Below are 18,556 nucleotides of genomic sequence, written 5' to 3'. Positions count from 1 at the left end.
AATAAAACTGACTCTGTCCTAGAACAATATTCCCGTGTCTTTTCTCATGGAATGTATGTCCTTAAAAAAGGACATTTCTATTGACAGCTCTTCATATTTTTGTTTTGGCTAGGTTTGGTTTGGCTTTTCGAGACTGAATTTCTCTGTAGCTTTGAAGCTGTCCTGGAACTCACTGTGTAGCCCAGACTGGCCTTGAACTCACAGACGTTCCCTGCCTCTGCCTCCTGAGTACTAGAATTAAAGATGTGCACCACCAGCACATGGCTAGCAGGTTTTCATTTCCAGTACAGAATCAAATCAAAGATATTCCTATATTTTGTTTTACTCCTAGTCTATTATAAAAGCCTCATCTTTTAAAAGAGAATTTATTTTTAAAAAGCAAATTTTATTTTTTATACCATAGATATTTAATCATGAACATTTTCCTCAACAGTTATGTCTGAGAACTTTAGAGTTATGATGAATGACAACCAATCCATATTATTCTGGTTTTACTAAAAGGTAGATCTTAGAATCTATCTTTAGTTTGAACGTCCACTGTTGCCCATGTAGACAAGTTAGGAACAACTGTAACAGCAATATGTAAGATGACACTCCCCCAAAAAAAATAGCAGTGCAAACTTAAATCTTCAAGTATAAACAACAGCTCAACACATTGAATAAGTCCAAAACTAATACTAAAAACATCCCATTAACATTGTGTTTCTCTCTCATCAGGACCCTTGGAAACTTAAGACATAAAATAAGATCCTGATGTAAATGGGTTTAGCTTTTCATACAGGATTTATAAAGCAGAAAGCGAATTTTTAGCATTTCACAGAGCACTGGTGTTCCCTGACAGAATTCCGGGCTTGCTGGCCTCCTTTCAACCTCACACTGAAAGTGCAGCCTGCCAGAAATGAGTAGGAGTTGAAATTAGGCTGACCTTTGAGCGCATGCGGGCTTTTCCGCTTGTGTCCCTGTCTTATTTTGACCTTTACTTGAAACGAAACATAAAGAATGACAGTACTTAGCTTTCATAAGTTGAGGAAAGATAGTTACTTATTAAATGTTTGCATTTCCCCTTCCCTGCTCCACCTCAGTCTCTTTGAAGATGGCATCAATCAGATGGACTTTTGGTCACAATTGAAAGAAAATACAATGAAATGCATTTGGACGAAAAAAGGGAATTTATTGGCTCTCATAAAATGACAAGATTGGATTCAAGGCCCAGAAAATATAATTAGGACTTGGTTTCTCTCCATCTCTTTACTCTGCCGTCTGTCATATTGGCTTCAGTTCCCAGCGTCACACGGTAGCAAGAGGTTGCCCAGAGCACCAACCTCAGAACGCTCTCAGGTTTCAGGGCTTGCAGAAAAGTGTGCATAAAAGTGCACATCTTTCTCCTGGAATTTACAAAAGAAACTTTGCTTAAGTTTGGTGTGGGTCACATGCCAGAATCTTGACCAACGAGTGTGACTCACAGGAACAGACCCAAGGTCTGTTTCCAGGTTCTGTACTCTGTGTCAGAGATATCAGAGCTGTGGACACCACAGGGCTGATGCCTTTTTATCAGGTCAGAATCACACAGAGGCAAGAAGCAATTTTTCACCTTTGAAAAATAATGATATTTCTAACACTCTCTGCTTTGATACCTGAAAATCCCTAAGAACTCTCCCCTCATCAGCTCAGAGTATTCTTCCTTCCATCCATTGGATTTTGTTCATGTTTTAGTTCTTGAATTCAGCGTCTCCTATTGACACTCAAGTCGTAAGTGTTTGATCTCCCTGGTGCAGTTTAAAGCAAGTGGTGGAACTTTAAGAGGTGGGGCCTCGTGAAAGGTCTTTCATTCTCTTCCTAGTCATGAGCCACACTGCTTCTTCCACCACATTCCTCAGCTATGACATGTTGCCTCATCCGAGACCTAAATAGCAATAAGACCAATCGACTAATCACAGTCCGGAAACACCAAAACTGGGAGCCATGGCAGAGTTTCTGTCTTTCTAAGTTATCGCAAGAATTTGTTTGAGCAATGCGGAGCTATCCCGCATCTCCCAAGGCCCTGCTTCACTAACTCTCCAAACCAGTAGCCACCGTCCGTTTCAGAGCTCCCAAAGGATTCTGGACGTGCCAGTGCAGATCGCACTGTGTTATACAAACTTCCTGGTTGGCTGGATGTTCTTTTCCTGTTTTGTGGATGGTTCACATTAAGCCATAGTGGTCCAGCGTGAAAATGACCCAAGAAGAGTTATTTAATAAAGGTATACTAACTGAATGAATGAATAATGGAAGAAATGAATGACTCAGATGATAGAGGATGGGTATGTATGTATGGAAGACTAGACCCCTAAATGTGACCCATCTGGGATTTGTAGCAGACAATCTCAGTCACAGTTAGATAAATAAATGTTAGAATTTCCATCACTTTTAGGCTTCAGGACATTTTTGTCGGAATATAGATAACTGTGGTAGCATTACAAAACTTAGGTTGATCCTGCCTGCCCTTGCTATATTCTTTCTGTGTCTCTCTGTTTCTTACCTCCTCTCCTTCCCCCTCCTTCTCTCTTCATAAAAAAACTCTATTTTCCTAAATGCTTAATTAAAAATGATGCAATGCAGTTCCTATTTTTCGTGGGTTCTATATATAATTCCAAATGGTGAGCAACTCAGGGAAAGCACTGGCCACATTTTTGCTACAGTAAAATCTCTAGAGGAAGCACTTTTTTTCTGACAATTTATTTGACTACAAAGTATCTGTCAGGCTTCAGAGGGGAAAAAAATCATCCAGAGTTTTCAACAGAAGGAACTTCTAAAGGTAGATGAAGCCAACTCATTTCAAGGGGGGAAAAAGTAGATTAGCCAACGGTGAAATCTCTACAGTCCCAGGAAGATTTTTTTTTCTTGCTTGAATTTTGCTGAAGCAAGGTTTTCATCAATTATTCCCATGAAAGCATAAAAGTGCTGTGGGTATATGACTCTCTCTCTTAAAGGCAAATGTTCTCTTTTAAATATAATTTCAAGACTTACTTTAAAAAAATACAGGAGCCATATATGACTGTGGTGCCTCTATAAAATAAGCAAAAATCTACATAAGTGTACAGAATATTTCAGTCCTTCTCTATTCTATCCTAGTCCTTCCACGCTGGCAATTACCCCTAATTTCTTGTGTCTTTTCAGACATATTTTAACTTCATCTACATTATTCTTTATAAAACCTCCTCAATTTATTTTTTTGTGAATCTTTCTCTATATTACTGCTTTTCATTGATCAGAAAATTTTATGGCACTTAATTCCAACACAAAATCTAAGCCCCCATCCCTCCCATCCCTGAGTCCCATATATTTTTCTGGGTTGACCTAAGACAACCCCAACCAGATGCATGCTCCTAGGACTCTGAACTAAAAGTGAGTGAAACAAAAAGTTAAGGCATCATGAGGGTGGAAATCCTACAGACACAGCTGTGGCAGCTGAGACAACACACGGTCTGAGCTGTGCCTCTTGTGGACTGCAGCACTTCCTAATTCCCGATTTCCTTTGGAGCTTCCTGTTTCCAGCAGTCTTCTTCCTGTTCCCATGGATACCAGAAGTCTATAAGGCACAGTGTGCCTGCTCTTAGTACTTCAGGAAGTCTGTCTCTCTGTTATTTTCTAATATAGACTTCTTTCTGTCTTTGTACTTACATTTCCCCCATTGAATTACAGATGTGCCCCGTACAATTGCATCCTCTTCAAAATGACATAATATTAGATTTTTATAGATCAAATCTCAAAACTTCTTTTAATAGAAATTCTTTGAATACAAGTAATCAAATTCAATTTATTAATTTTTTTTTTTTACCTTTGGTCCTTTCCCCATTTTAACAGCCAATATCTTAATCAAATATAAAGTACGGGCTATGATAAGTCAAGTAAATGCATTAAGCCCTGAGAATAACTCCCAAGAGAACACATTACAATGCCTGTAAATGTTACTCCCTTCCAGACGTACAACACAGTGGAGTTCAACAGGAAGGGGAGGAGTCAGCATACCCACTTATGGTCAAGCCAATTTTATATTTTGGTTGCGAGCCTTGCCTTTAATGGCTGAACCACCTCTCCAGCACATAACCTGCTTGTTGAACCTCACAGAGGGAGGAAGGATTGTAGGAGCCAGAGGGGTCAAGAACACCGCAAGTGTTCCCACAGAATCAACTAAGCAGGGCTCATAGGGACTCAAAGAGACTGAAGTGAAAATCATGGAGCCTGTATGGGTGCTAGGTTCTCTGCATGAATGCTTCAGTCATGTCGCTTGGTGTTCTTGTGGGACTCCTAACAGTGGGGTGGGGTGGGGTGGGGTATCTGACTCTTTACTTGCTCTTGGCACCCTTTTCCTCCTACTGGGCTGCCTCATGCAGCCTTGATATGAGGGTTTGTGCCTAGTCTTGTTGTGTCTTGTTGGGCCCTGTTCCTTTGATGTTCTGAGGAGGCCTGCCTTATTCTGAAGGGGAACAAAGGAGCAATGGATCTGGGGGAGATGAGGTGCTAGAGGAGGAAACTGGGAGGAGTGGAGGGAGAGGAATTTGTGCTCAGAATGCAATGTATGAGGGAAGAATATATATATGTATATGTATATATATGATCAAGTGACTTTTAAGAAGGTACATTTTCAAGAATCAAGGATACTCTCCAACATATGGTGTTAGGGAAACAGTCAAACTGTAAGAGATAAACACAGGATATAGAGGATATACTTTTTTTTTTTTTTTGACTAAACCCCAACAAGGCTCTTAGCTAATTGGGGAAATGAAAACATTTCAAAATTTTAAATAATTTTATTTAAATAAATGTTATTGAATTCTTTTAAACTCAAATATGGATGTTTTCATATGTAGCAATTTTATAAAATAGCAGGAGTGTTTTTCTACGAGCAACAAATTCTATCATTTATTTTCACTCTTCTTTATGGACTGCCTGCATAATGCATTGTCTACAGCGTCTCACTTAAACGTGTTTATAAAGGTAAAAACAGAGAAATTGTGGGAAGCACTTTTACTCACCATGCTCTAGAGACAGACGGTATTTAGTCACTAGTGTTACAGTCTTCCTGCCGAAGCCAGCCTAGAGCCTGGCTTCCTACCTGCTATACCATTAGGGGTTCCCTCGGTGCTCTGAAACTGTTATTCCCACGCTGGTTCCTTGCTTTCTAATGCTAAAAAAAACAATAAAGACATGTGTAAGACTCTAATAATTAGAAAGAGAGAACCCAACTGACTTTTCAGGATCAGAACCCAAACTGTGGGATAATCTCTCTTTAACTACTGCTAGCCATTATTCAAGCATACCACTGAATTTTCTACTTCAATTAGAAATCACACACACACACACACATTTAAATATATAAATCTATCTTAGTGTAGGTTTGCAAAAGTAAAATTTCTGTTTCAAAAAAATATATATATAACTTCTGGATATTTGCCCTCATCTTTTTGCAAGTTAGGCAGTTTAATATTTTTACGGTATCTTATCATTTCCTTAGGATTTCTATTCTTGTTTATTTCTTAAATCATTTACAACATATTTAAACATAATAATCTTTTTTGAATTGTTTAATTATCTCTGTTCTTTGTTGCTTCTTCTAATATTCCTTCCTGTTGCTGACTCCTCTTAATCTGGAACCACAGGGTTCCAAGAACTTTAGAGTAAAAAAAAAAAAAATTCTAAGCCCCCTTTTCCAAAGAACTTTCTTCTAGACAAAGACAGAACTTGCAAATTATGACTAAACCTAAAATTGAGATTTGAATTACTGTGAACGTGGGAAAAGAGTGAATGCCAAGAATGTTTATATTCATGAGGAGACCAGATAGAACGAAGATCAAGGTCAAACATTAGGATTGACTGAAGGTGATGGTGTCACCAGGAAGCAGTAGGGGCATCAAGCGTGCTCACTGTATGGGAAAGTCATTGTCTGCCTCCCAAGGTGGCTTGGAAAATGCCATCAGTGTACTTGTTCCTTCTTGTCATGGTAACAGCCTCTATCTTTCTGTTCTGTGTTTTTGTGTGTGTGTGAATAAAGTTACCTTTTAAAGTTGAAAAAAAAAAGGAACCGAACTCTCAGTTTTACTTATTATGTTCATTCCAAATAAGAGGCATAGTTTGTATCAATTTTATAAGTGGCGTATTTATTGCATAGGCAGGATTTAAACTTGAAGACATACTTTAAGCTTTCTAAGGCTCCTCCGGTCACTAAGTACAAATGACTAAGAGCTTTCACCTCTACACCCTAGCAACAGACGTTCTGTATGCTTACAGCTTCAGGAAGTCCCTAGATGACTAGAAAATGATAATAAAATATTTTTCCTGGGGAGTCTTTTTGGGGTCAGGTTGGGTGTTTTATAGGAGAACCTTCCTTCATCTTTTTGCATCATTTAGCCACAGGTTAACTATTCTGTTCTAGGTCAGAACCCACATTTATTGTTTTTCAGTTCCCAGACTGGAGTTTTAATTTTGTCCTTATTTATAGAAACACAATTTGTTAACTTCATGTGCTTGTCCTTGTTTTTTTTTTTAAACTCTACTGTGTATTTATTACTTTTTATTAGCATATTTTCCCCTATCTGTTTTTGAGGGGGTGGAGATCGTAACGTAAATACCTATAGTCTCATTACCATATGGCTAAACATCACCTTGGGCTAGATTTTCAAAAGTAAAACTTCTCATTCAAAAAAGCAATTGCATTTACAATTTGAATTTCTCACCAAATAACAAGCTCCTTTATGCCTTCTTTCTCACTGTAACAGAGTGCATCCTGCCTCATACTTTGGGCCATGTCATATATTATAGCTTGAAGAAAAAAATCTTCCTTGCTGGCTAAGTTTACTTTGCCGCACGACTAAAGACACTGAGGAGTCCATCATTTGTATTTCCATTTGTGTTTGCACTCTTGTTGCCTCCCTATGTGCTTCCTAAAGACTAACATTCTCCCAAACGTCTCTACTTTCTTTATCTGGATGTGTGAGTGATATGTAACAATTTATGATAATGCTATTATCATATTCTATACTATACTCATATAGTCCATGTTGTATGCCGTCTTAACAATTGGTAAGAGGTAAGCAAAAACACCATTGACATCGTGTAACAGTAGGCTATACCTTAGAAAGAGAAGCTAAGTAATTTGAAAACTATGTCTAAGGTCACATAACTCTGAAGTTCACAAACCAAGTGATCAGCTAGTGCCAAATACTACCCTGTATTCTGAAGTCACCCGTAAAGCTGATTACAAACTTTCATTATAAATATGATTTTTAAACATAGATAGGCATTTTAAATAAAGACCAAATTCTCTTAAACACACACACACACACCTCAAGCTTCCTTCTCCCCAGCAGAGAGAATTTTATTGTCCTAGAACGCATAGGGAAGTACAGCTGTGAGCTTCTTCCAAGCTGCAGCAAATCTGATTTTAAAAGCTTGATAATGGTCAATTGGTACTATCCAAGAAGGAGGATAGATTAGTTGTTTCTTGTAAAGGATCCCAAAATGCAAATTCCAGTGTCTACACATATCTTTATCTAGCAGAAAGAGCTGTCAAGCACACCTAAAATTCCCTGAATTCTCTGAATTCAGAAAGAGAACATGGACAGTGTGGTGTACTAAGAAGGCTGTTCCCCAAACAAAACCTTGAGCAGTACTGACAGTGAAAAAGCCTGTGTTTTCACCGGTCTCTTCTCCATAAAAGACTTTTCTTTTTTTTTTTTTTAACTTGCCCAATAAATATTTATTGGAGACGTTGCTTATAAAAAGAACATACCAGGTGTCAGGTTATAGTGGCTTCAAGGGACGGGTGAAAGGTGTGGTCCTTTGGTGCTGGCACTAGCTTCCATTGTCATAATTAGCAAATTGTTAGCTTGGGAACCCAAAATTTAAATAGAACATTATCTTTCCTGTGATGATCCCTGCCCCTGTCTTTGAAGAGACTCAGAGTCTGACCATTGGCAGGCATTAGTTAGACCATTTGCCTCAACCTTTTTCAACTGCATAATCTTTTTGCCTCAAAGAATCTACAATATGTCTTTCATGTGTAAAGAAAATTCTTACTCAACCTGTAAAAAACCTAGCAGATGGCGCAGTAATTTGTATATCCATGCATGCATACAGGATACGTTCTCAGAGAATGAAGCAGATTCATGTTAGACCTATTTAAATATTTCATTATATTTAATTTTAATTCATTTATTCATAGTTTTAACCTCTGTAAGTACAACTGTTATTTAAATTAATAGATAGGTAAACGGCATCAACAAAACTGCAGCATTTAATGTTTAAGATAACTGACATGCATGAAGTCATTGTATTAAAATATTGGTTTTCCTATTGTTTCCACAGATGGTGCCAGTAATTAATATTATGCTATTTTTTTCATCAGCGGGATTTCCTGTTGACAAAATTCACATGCTATAAAATAAACTGTTATATTATACTACCCAGTTATATGATGTATAGTTTATATATTTATTAGTGATAATATGTTTGTCCTGTTCAAAATATGTCATGCTCTCAATGGTCAATGAATTATTAAAGTTAATAAGACAGGCAGTGGGGTACACTCACAAAAACGTTAACCGCACAGTTGATCATAGATGTGTAACAAATCTGTAACATGGCCATCTGGCTTCCAAGAATGGTGTCTAGATGATCAAAGGTATTGAGAAATAATACAACATACCCCTTTTAAAAAGTCCTTGTGAAAAGAAGTGTCTGTCCTGAGTGGCCAATAGATGCGCTCTTTATTATTTCAGAAATGCCGGGAGATCTCAGGAGCACTGCTATGTATGAGCATGTAATCTTAAAATATAGGATTAAAACCTGATTTTTTATACTGACCACCCCCATTTAATATATATCCTCAGTAGCTGTCTTACCACATGAGGAAGAAGAGCAGTTCTACGGCATCCATCTGGGTAAGCCACTCGACAGGACCCTAGTCCTCCTCACTTTAATAGCACCCCAACAGATGGTAAAGAAGTAGAAAATCAATACACATAAATTTCTCCTGCACCTTTCAGACAGATAAAAATGCAACATGGTAGTTCAATTTTGAAGCCTTTTACTCATACCTTTCCGAAGGCTATACAGACACTCTTTAAATATACCCGGCTCAAAACTGTGAACTATTTCACAGAGCATGTTTCATTTCATCAGTAAACAATGCTTCCAAACAAAGAGATCCCAAAGGGAATAAAAGGCTCTATATCTTCCTAGACTTCACTTTCTGATAGTGTTGGTCGGTGTCCCTGTGAGACACTCCCAATCTGTGAATGAGTTGTCCCCATTTTTTCCTATCCATTAGTCCTTGTTCTTGCTGTAGAAACTTACCCATTTGCCTTCAAGATTCAATGGCCGCCTTCCCATCAACTCTTTGGAGGGGAACTTGAAAAACTTTCGTGTTACTGGGTGTCACCATTCTAAGTCGATCCCTTTCCACTTCCATCCTGTAATCTAAACACGATTCTGCACACTACCAGACTGTCACAGGCTAATTTCAAGACCTTGGAAGAAACAGAGCTGAGGACACAAGCGAATTGAGTAAGGTGGAATGGCACATTTTCATTTAAAATTAAAGAGCCTGTATCTACAGATCTCTGCTCCTGAACTCCCAGGCTGTGGTGAAGTTCTGTAAGCCAACAGTAAAACAAGCCTTGATCACTGTGTCTGCAGAGAAGTGATTGAAGATTTTGTAATCACACTGGGCTTGGCTATCCTCAGGCTCTCTCCCTTTTTTCTTAAAATTTTTTTTATGGTCATCGGAGAATAACCTAACTTCACTTCATATTCATGCTAAATTCCTGTACAGACAGCAACATATTAATCGTCTAGAAAAATCAGGACTGTAAAATTTACAATAAGAAATCTTCTCCTGGCGCTTTGGTCTCTTTCATTACTACTAAATTGGGTCCCTGGCTTTCTTGGTTTTGGAAAAAAGGCAAACGTTATTAGTTCCTTAAATCCTCTAATATTAGTCAAATTTCTGGTAAGGGTGTTAACATTCACATTGCATTTCAACCCTAGGAAACTTTGAGCAAAAAAAAAAAAATGATTTCAAAATTAATATATAACCCTCATGAAATCTGATCATCTCCTTGAATATTAAAAACAAACCTATCAAGAGATAATTTATTAAAAATACTTTCATAACTTTTTATTTTTACATGTGTTACATGCATTGAATAACAATTCCATTTGTAAATCAATACAATGACTATCGATGAAACTTAAAATGTTTATACTTGTCAGTCATATTTGGTAATGCAAAAGTCTTTCAAATCAAGGAAATGAAGTAACATAAATCCTACAAGCAGGGTACATCTTTTTATTTCTTTTATTGTTGTTGTTTGTTTTTTGTTTGTTTGGTTTTTGGTTTTTAGAGACAGCTTTGAAACCTGTCTGTCCTGGAACTCGCTCTTGTAAACCAGGCTGGCTTCGAAGGCACAGATATCTACCTGCCTCTGCCTCCCAAGGGCTGGGAATAAAGACATACACCACCACTGCCCAACTGTATTTTTTTTTTTTTGAAATTGGGTCGATCTTGATCTGAGTTAAAAATTTTTAAATTAATAAGTATATTCTTCTAATTTAATATTCATTCTTAAATAAATTTCAGCTTTTGATAATGTATAATTGCTTTTCTTTTGGAATGATAAAATTCTGTATCAACAGGCAATGTAGGAAAGAAAGAAATTGTTTTCGTTTAAGGTTCTGAGCAACAGTCCTCACTGGAAGATATGGCTGTGGAACACGAAGTTGAATCTCCCATTTTTAACCCCACACAGAAAACAAAGATGGTAGGAAGTGAAAGCAGGCTAAGGCTGTACAGTTTCAGAGCCTGTCCTCAGTGATACACTTCCCCACCAAGGCTCCACAACCCAATACAACACCACCACATGGAGAAAAAGAATTCAAATTCCTTAGTCTATGGTGATACTGCTCAAACCACCACAGCCCTCTCTATGACCCCATAGGCTCATAGCCTTAATAAAATGCAAAATACATTTAAATGCCAAATAATACATTTAGCTCTACTTCAAAATCTCCCATAGATTTCAACAGTCCCAACACTATTCAATAGTCCAAAGACAAAAATCTCCTTTGAGACTCAAGACAATTCCTTAACTGTCACCCCCTATAAAATCATACAGCAAATTACATGCTTCCAGGACACATTGGCAGGGACTATACATTTCCTTTCCAAATGGGGAAAATGGAAACAGAATTAGCATGTACTGGGCCAAAGTGAAACCAAAATCCAACAGGCAAATACCAAATTGTTTAGATCCATATTTGGTGACTGCCACTGTGGTTTCAGAAGGCTTAAATAGCCCCATCCCACCAGCTTTCCTGCCGGCAGCATGCATCTCTCTCTTGAGCTGTTCCTTCTCTGTGAATACAGTTCTTGCAGATGTCTCATGACTCTGGAGTCTTCAAACTCTTGGGCTCTCTACTGCAGTGCCAGTTCTACCTTAACAGTTTCATGCAAAGGCCCTGCAGGGGCTCCCCTGCCACCCTTTGCCTGGCAGTAGTGACTCCCTGAAATCATGGAGGAAGAACCCACAGATCCTTCACTCTTTGAAGCCTCTGAAGTCGATACTGTGGATATAATACTGTCAACTTGAGACAACGTCCTCCATCCTCCCCCCTCCCCTACCCCCCAAGCTCCTGAATCATATTAGCAGGCACTTTTGTTTGTCGAAGCAACTGCTTTCTAGGAGCAGGAAACTCCTGAAGCTTTCTCCTTTCACAAGTTGGAAGCAGATCTGGGTAGGATTCTGCCTCCAGGGCACACTTCCCAACATTCCCATGCAGAGGAAGAGGCCTCTCCTTAAAGATACTAATCTTCTTAAATTTTTCATCTTCTCTTTAAGCGCATGTCTTAGTTATAATGTTAAGTTTCATACTATTCTTTTCCTTTTCAAACTTTATATCTGCATATCTTCCTGCCCTACTTGCTCCTTTTCATTGTAAACCTGCATAAGAGGAATCAGTATCACAGACTCAATATTAAAGGACCTTGCAATCTCCTCTGCCAAAGAAATTATCCCATTGTATTTTAATTTAGTTCAATTTAATTCAATGATGTTCTTAGGCAGAAAATTTCCTTGCCAAAAATATTGCATCAATGGTCTCTAGCCTAGTTGTTTATCCAGTCTTTGCTAACCTCTGAAGCATCTTGATCCAGATCTCTACCCTCATCAGCACTAGGATCTTCCAGACCCTTTTAGAGTGGTCCATTAAGCTTTTCATTCAACTGCCTTTCTAGTCCAAACTTCCCAACTCTTTCACATTCCCCGAATAGTAAGGAGATTTTTCACAGACACAGCCCACCTCTGACACCAATGATGCAGCCACTTTTGTTGCTGTGCTAAAACATTATGACTGAAAGCAAACTTACAGAAGAGTTTATTTTGGCTGATGGTTCCTGAGGCATAAGAGTCTATTACGGCAGGGAGGTAGTGCTTGATTTGACGTATGTTAACAGAGGACAACCTAAGTACTAAAGAAGGATGAATAAAATGGAAAGGGAAAAGGAAAGAGGGAGGGGAGAGAGGGGGGATGAAGGGGGGAGAAGTTAAGTGATAGAATACAGTGCGTAAACATGAAAACAGAATTGATCAACAACTTTTTCCTTGTCTGGTAATAACACCCTGTCAATATATGTGTAAGAAGTTTGATTTCGGTTCAAACGCAACATTGCAAATTATTAGTCATACTTGTCATGTGATTTCCCGCCCACTGATCCTAACTTGACTTTTCACTAATGATCTTGCTTTAAAAATCATGATGCCTTTCCTTGTGTTTGATCTTTCCTTAATCTATTAGAGGAGAAAAACATAAAACAGGATTTGCCTTCCACAAATTTATGATCAGAAATACTTGTGTTTCAAAAAGTTCTTCCAAGAAATAGCAGATTTTAATGATTAGATTATTTACTTTGCGATAATGACAACATCGAATATTTTTATTCAGAACAGAATGACACAATATTGCCATTTCTCTTGACAGTTTAGTTTTTTCTAAGAACTCTACCTTGGGTTTATATTTAGTTGGATTATCTATTTCTATGAAGGGCTCTTTGAGACAGTACAGTACCTTTGGGGCCAGTTATGTTTTTTTTTTTTATTTTTTATTTTTTTATTTTTCAAGACAGGGTTTCTCTGTAGCTTTGGTGCCCGTCCAGGAACTAGCTCTTGTAGACCAGGCTGGCCTCGAACTCACAGAGATCTGCCTGCCTCTGCCTCCCGAGTGCTGGGATTAAAGGCGTGCGCCACCACTGCCTGGCTGGGGCCAGTTCTGTTGGTGTCTTTACACACTGAGTGTCTAAGCATTTGCCTCGTCTTCAAATCATGTCCTATGAAGAAAAGATCTTCACTAACCCCACATCAGACAGAGGTCTAATCTCCAAAATATACAAAGAACTGAAGAAATTGGACACCAAAAGATCACATAATCCAATAAAAAAAAATGAAATACAGACCTAAACAGAGAACTCTCAACAGAGGAATATAAAATGGCTGAAAGACACTTAAGGAAATGTTCAACATCCTTAGTCATCAGAGAAATGTAAATCAAAACAACTCTGAGATTCCATCTTACACCTGTAAGAATTACCAGGTTCAAAAACACTGATGACAACTCATGTTGGAGAGGTAGTGGGGTAAAGGGAACACTCCTTCATTGCTGGTGGGAATGCAATCTAGTACAGCCCCTTTAGATGTCAGTGTGGCAATTTCTCAGAAAATTAGAGTACAACATTCCTCAAGACCCAATAATAACACTTTTGGATATATATCCAAAGGATGCTCAATCATGCCACAAGGACATGTGCTCAACTATGTTCATAGCAGCATTGTTTGTCATAGCCAGAACCTGGAAACAACCTAACTGCCCCTCGACTGATAAATGGATAAGGAAAACATGATACATTTACACAATGGAGTACTACACAGCAGAAAAAAATAACGACATCTTTAATTTTGCAGGAAAATGGATGGAGCTAGAAAACATTATTTTGAGTGATGTAACCCAGACACAGAAAGACAATTATCACAGGTACTTACTCATAAGTGGTTTTTAAACATAATGAGGACACTAAAAGAGACTTACATAGATCTAATCTATATGGGAAATAGAAAAAAGACTTTGTGTCTTCTAAGGTGCTTATCTATTCATTTAATGCAGTGGGGTTACCTACAGACTGCTAAAAAGGACACAGAACAACCACCCTATCCTTTAGTTTTCTCCCAAGCTACTGAGAACCACCTCATTTGTGAATTAGCCCAATTATAAGTTCTCTCTCTCTCTCTCTCTCTCTCTCTCTCTCTCTCTCTCTCTCTCTCTCATTTCTGGCACACTCTGATTTGTAATGAATCCTTTTATCCCAAAGAGCAGGTTTGTGTTCTCTCTGCTTTAAAAGGCACACACCAATTGGAATTCACCAACCCCTAGCCTTAGAAGGCTGCACTCAGAGGCTGCATCTTCTCTATTGGCATGTTTGTTGTGTTGTGGTTGTTATGTTTTTTTTTTTTTTTTTTTTGGTTTTTCAAGACAGGGTTTCTCTGTAGCTTTGGTGCTGCCTGTCCCGGAACCAGCTCTTGTAGACCAGGCTTGCCTCGAACTCAAAGAGATCCGCCTGCCTCTGCCTCCCGAGTGGTTATGCCTTTTTTATAAAAAATAAATATAATGTTTTACAAAAAGAGATTTCTTTCAGGGAATATTTTGTACATTGTGCTGCCTTGAGGTTTAGGAAGAACGATGTAAATGATTTCCTGAACATCATTCTTCAGGAATAGAAGCTGCAACATCCTTACCTACAATGTCTGGGAAATGGCACTGACTGGGTACTGCTAGGGAAGGAAGAGAAGAAAAGGCATGGCCATAGCCTCTGGCTGGGCTGCCTGGGTAGTGAGCGTGAACAGTCCTCCACACCTCATCTTTAAAGCAGTGGAAGGAGGGACAAGATGCCTATCAGTGGTAGAGTGCTCAAAGAGCATGCTCAAAAAGTTTGATTCTCAGCAATTAAATAAGGATGGTAACTGCGATGATGATGAAGATGCATCTACCAGCCTGGCAAAAACCTTGATAATTCTTTCAAATTATCCATAAGTACCTTAAGTTCTAGTTCACTTCAGAAAGCTAAAGTATACCTAGTCTCTAACCTTAAAGAGTAAGCCATTAAATAAGGAATCCTCTCCAGTGATTCCATGATTAGAAAGAAGGATTCTAATATTTTTGCCATAATAGTCATTTACATTTATTTATTAAAAGTACCGTACACATTTGAAATATAAGACCCTAAATACAAACAACAAAATAATTTCCTAAGCTAAAGGCATTTTCAGAACCTTCTTGTAACTTCCATCATGAACTTGAAGAAGGAAAAAACATAGATACAACAAATCATTATATGGTATTATATATCCAAATACAATGTACATTACACATATACATACATATATGTAAATTAATGTAGAAGTGAAGCTGTCTAGGGGAACAAGGGGGACTAATGGGAGGGGGCTGATGAGGAAAGAGAAGTCGTGGAGGCATGGAGAAAATATGTCTAATGAATAACATATACCGATATAAAAACTTAAAAAATAAATATTTTTGGATTCATTCATTTTATTTTAGATGTGTGAGTGTTTTGCCTGTGTGAATGTGCACTGTACGTATGCCTGGAACCCATGGAGTTCAGAAGAGTGCATAGAATTTCATAGAACTGGAGTGATTGGGGGTGTTAGCCCCATAAATAAGTAAGCAAGTTTCTAACAATACAAAGCCATCAAAGAAAAGAAACCAAAGGAAGGAGCTGCCAAGGGAGAACTCCACAAGACCTAAAAAACAAGGCGCAGTTCCACCCGCTGAAACAAATGTGTCTCTAAAAACAGCTTCCCACAATATCTACTAAAACTCAGGTGTCTGCTGAAATATCTGGTGAGCATACTTCTGCAATTACCAGGGTGCTCCTTTCCCTTGAGATTGGTTATGGTAATTGACACATAGTAATAATCGGCTATTCTGAGTCAAAATAAGTGGTGTTAGTCCTCCGCAGGTCTAGGTAAGGAGTGGCTAGGGAACCCTGAACCGTTCATTATTCAGACTTTATGTTAATGAGCAAACAGGCATGATGGCAGAAAGAAATGTAGGTACGTGCTGTCTTACTCAGGTAAATACTTAGAGTTCCTTTTTAGACTGAACTGACTGTGGTCATGTATAAAGAAACAGCAACAACAACATACCTTTTAGGAGAACTCACCTTGAAGATGACTGGAGTAGGGATGTAATTCCTTTGTCATAGACAGCGGATTGCTGAAGGGCGGAGTCAACAGCAAGGAAATTATGACGAAGACACTCTAAGTATGTCATTTTATTCAGGGTCTTATATGCCAATGCACAGGTACTTTAAGTAAATAAATGCAAATGATTATTTAATAAGGCTAAAATATTAGAAAACCTTTCTGATGATGGGTTCACTGGAGAGGATTCCTTATTTAATGACTGATTCTTTAGGATTAGAAATGAGGTCTTTCTGAAGGAACTAATTAGTCTTCCTCTTACTTCTATGCTTCTTCTCTCAGACAATAGCAAACATATGCTTCATATTTGTTAGGGTAAGTTAAAACAGCAGCACAGAGACCAGCAGTGGAGGACGATGGATCGTTTTCGAAAGAAGATAAAAACCACACAGGTCTATCTGTCTGTGTGCTTCTTACATTGGCTAATGAAAAAAGAAACTGCCTTGACCTGTTGATAGAACTTTGGTAGGTGGGGAAAACAGTTGAATGCTGGAAGAAAGAAGGGCAGAGCCAGAGAGACACCATGGAGCTGCCAGAGTCAGACATGCTGAATCTTTGCCAGTAAGTCACTACCATGTGGCGATATACAGATTACTAGAAATGGGTTAAGATGTAAGAGTTAGCCAATAAGATGCTAGAGCTAATGGGACAATCAGTGATTTAATAAATACAGTTTCTGTGTGATTATTTTGGGGCTAAGCTAGCCAGGTAGCCAGGAAGAACAAGCGACTCTTAGCAACATGCATCTATTTTTTATTATTATCTTTGTTTCTACTCTTAGAGACTAAATTTAGATTGATGAATTTTTACTATGGGTGACATTCATGACAAGAATTTAGAATGAAAAAAAAACAGTATGCACAATAAAAAGGTCAAGAAGTTGTCCTATGTTTAAATAGGTCTTGAAATAATAAAGCCAAATGTTTTAGGATAAAAAAAAAAACCCACACAGCAGATAAAGCAAAGCCATTAGCAAGTACGTCACTGTAGCACAGTATATTGTTTAAAGTTGGCTACAGACACAGCTCCAGTATCAGGGCAAGTGAGATGGCTCAGCAGGAAAGGCACTTGTTGCCAAGTCTGGCTACCTGAGTTCAATCCCAGGAACCCACAGGGTAGGAACAAAGAACTAACTTCTGAAAGTTGTCCTCTGACCTCCACGCCATGTGGCACAAGGGCACATAGAATACATGAGTAGGCTAAAAGTAAAAAAGAAATTTTGAAAGAAATAAGGAAATAAATGAATCCAATATCCGTCTTTCCCACACACCCTCTCAGAATCTAGTAAGAAGTAAGAGAGGACGAGGTTAGCCGCAGGCATGGTGGATCCTGCAGTTCCACGCTGTCTCTGTGGGGTTCAGCCTCTCTTTCATGTTCTAGTTCTCCTTCAGTTCCCATTGCCACTAAATAAATTCTTTCCCTCCATCACTGAAGCTCTCCTCATGCGTATTCCAATGAACAGGGTAGCACAGCTTCTGTCTGACTCTTAATGTCTAGAAGTTCAGTAATGGAGCCCATTTGCCACTGAGTGGGGGAAGACTAGAATCTCTTGTGAGGCCACATGTCACTAGGACAAGCAAAATTCCAGCTAAAGTGTGAACGAATAAGTAGCATGAACTAATGAGGCACGGACGAGGAGTAAACCTTCAGACAACCTTACTCTCTGACCTTCAAATGAGGCCAAGCACAGTGGCAATGAAATGCTAGTATACACCCTCACACAAACGGCAGAGATGCGAGCAAGATCACCATCAAGCTTTGAAAGACTTATTGCGTGATGATAAATAACTATCACATGTTGGGAGAAGTGAGACCCCCAGATCCTGAATTTCTTGTAATCACCTGATATGAGTGCCTACAGCTGCTCTGAGCACGAGACCTTCAGGAGTTCCTGATGGCAGGAGAGTGGTTTCTGGTGGGTTTGGCTGGGGCGTGGCTGTCTCTATATAATCTGCCACTGAACGCAATAAAGGGGGCATTCTTGGGGAATTCAAGGATGACCAGTGTCGCTGTCTCTCTGTCTGTGTGTGTCTGTGTATTTTAACCTCCAGCTCCCTTGCCCGAAGCTCGTGAACTGGGTGCCAGTGCACAGAGCACAGACACGGGGGCTCGGTGCGCGGCAATTACAGTCATAAGAGACATTTGACTGCTGAAGAGAGCTATGGATTTCCCCCAACACAGCTGATAATGCCATAGCCCTGAACTACTATGCCATGTTTAAGAAACTTGGGCTTTGTGTAAGCCATTGTGTC

Source organism: Chionomys nivalis, chromosome 17 (assembly GCF_950005125.1).
Source record: "Chionomys nivalis chromosome 17, mChiNiv1.1, whole genome shotgun sequence".
NCBI lineage: Eukaryota > Metazoa > Chordata > Mammalia > Rodentia > Cricetidae > Chionomys > Chionomys nivalis.
Note: the sequence above shows the minus strand (reverse complement) of the source record.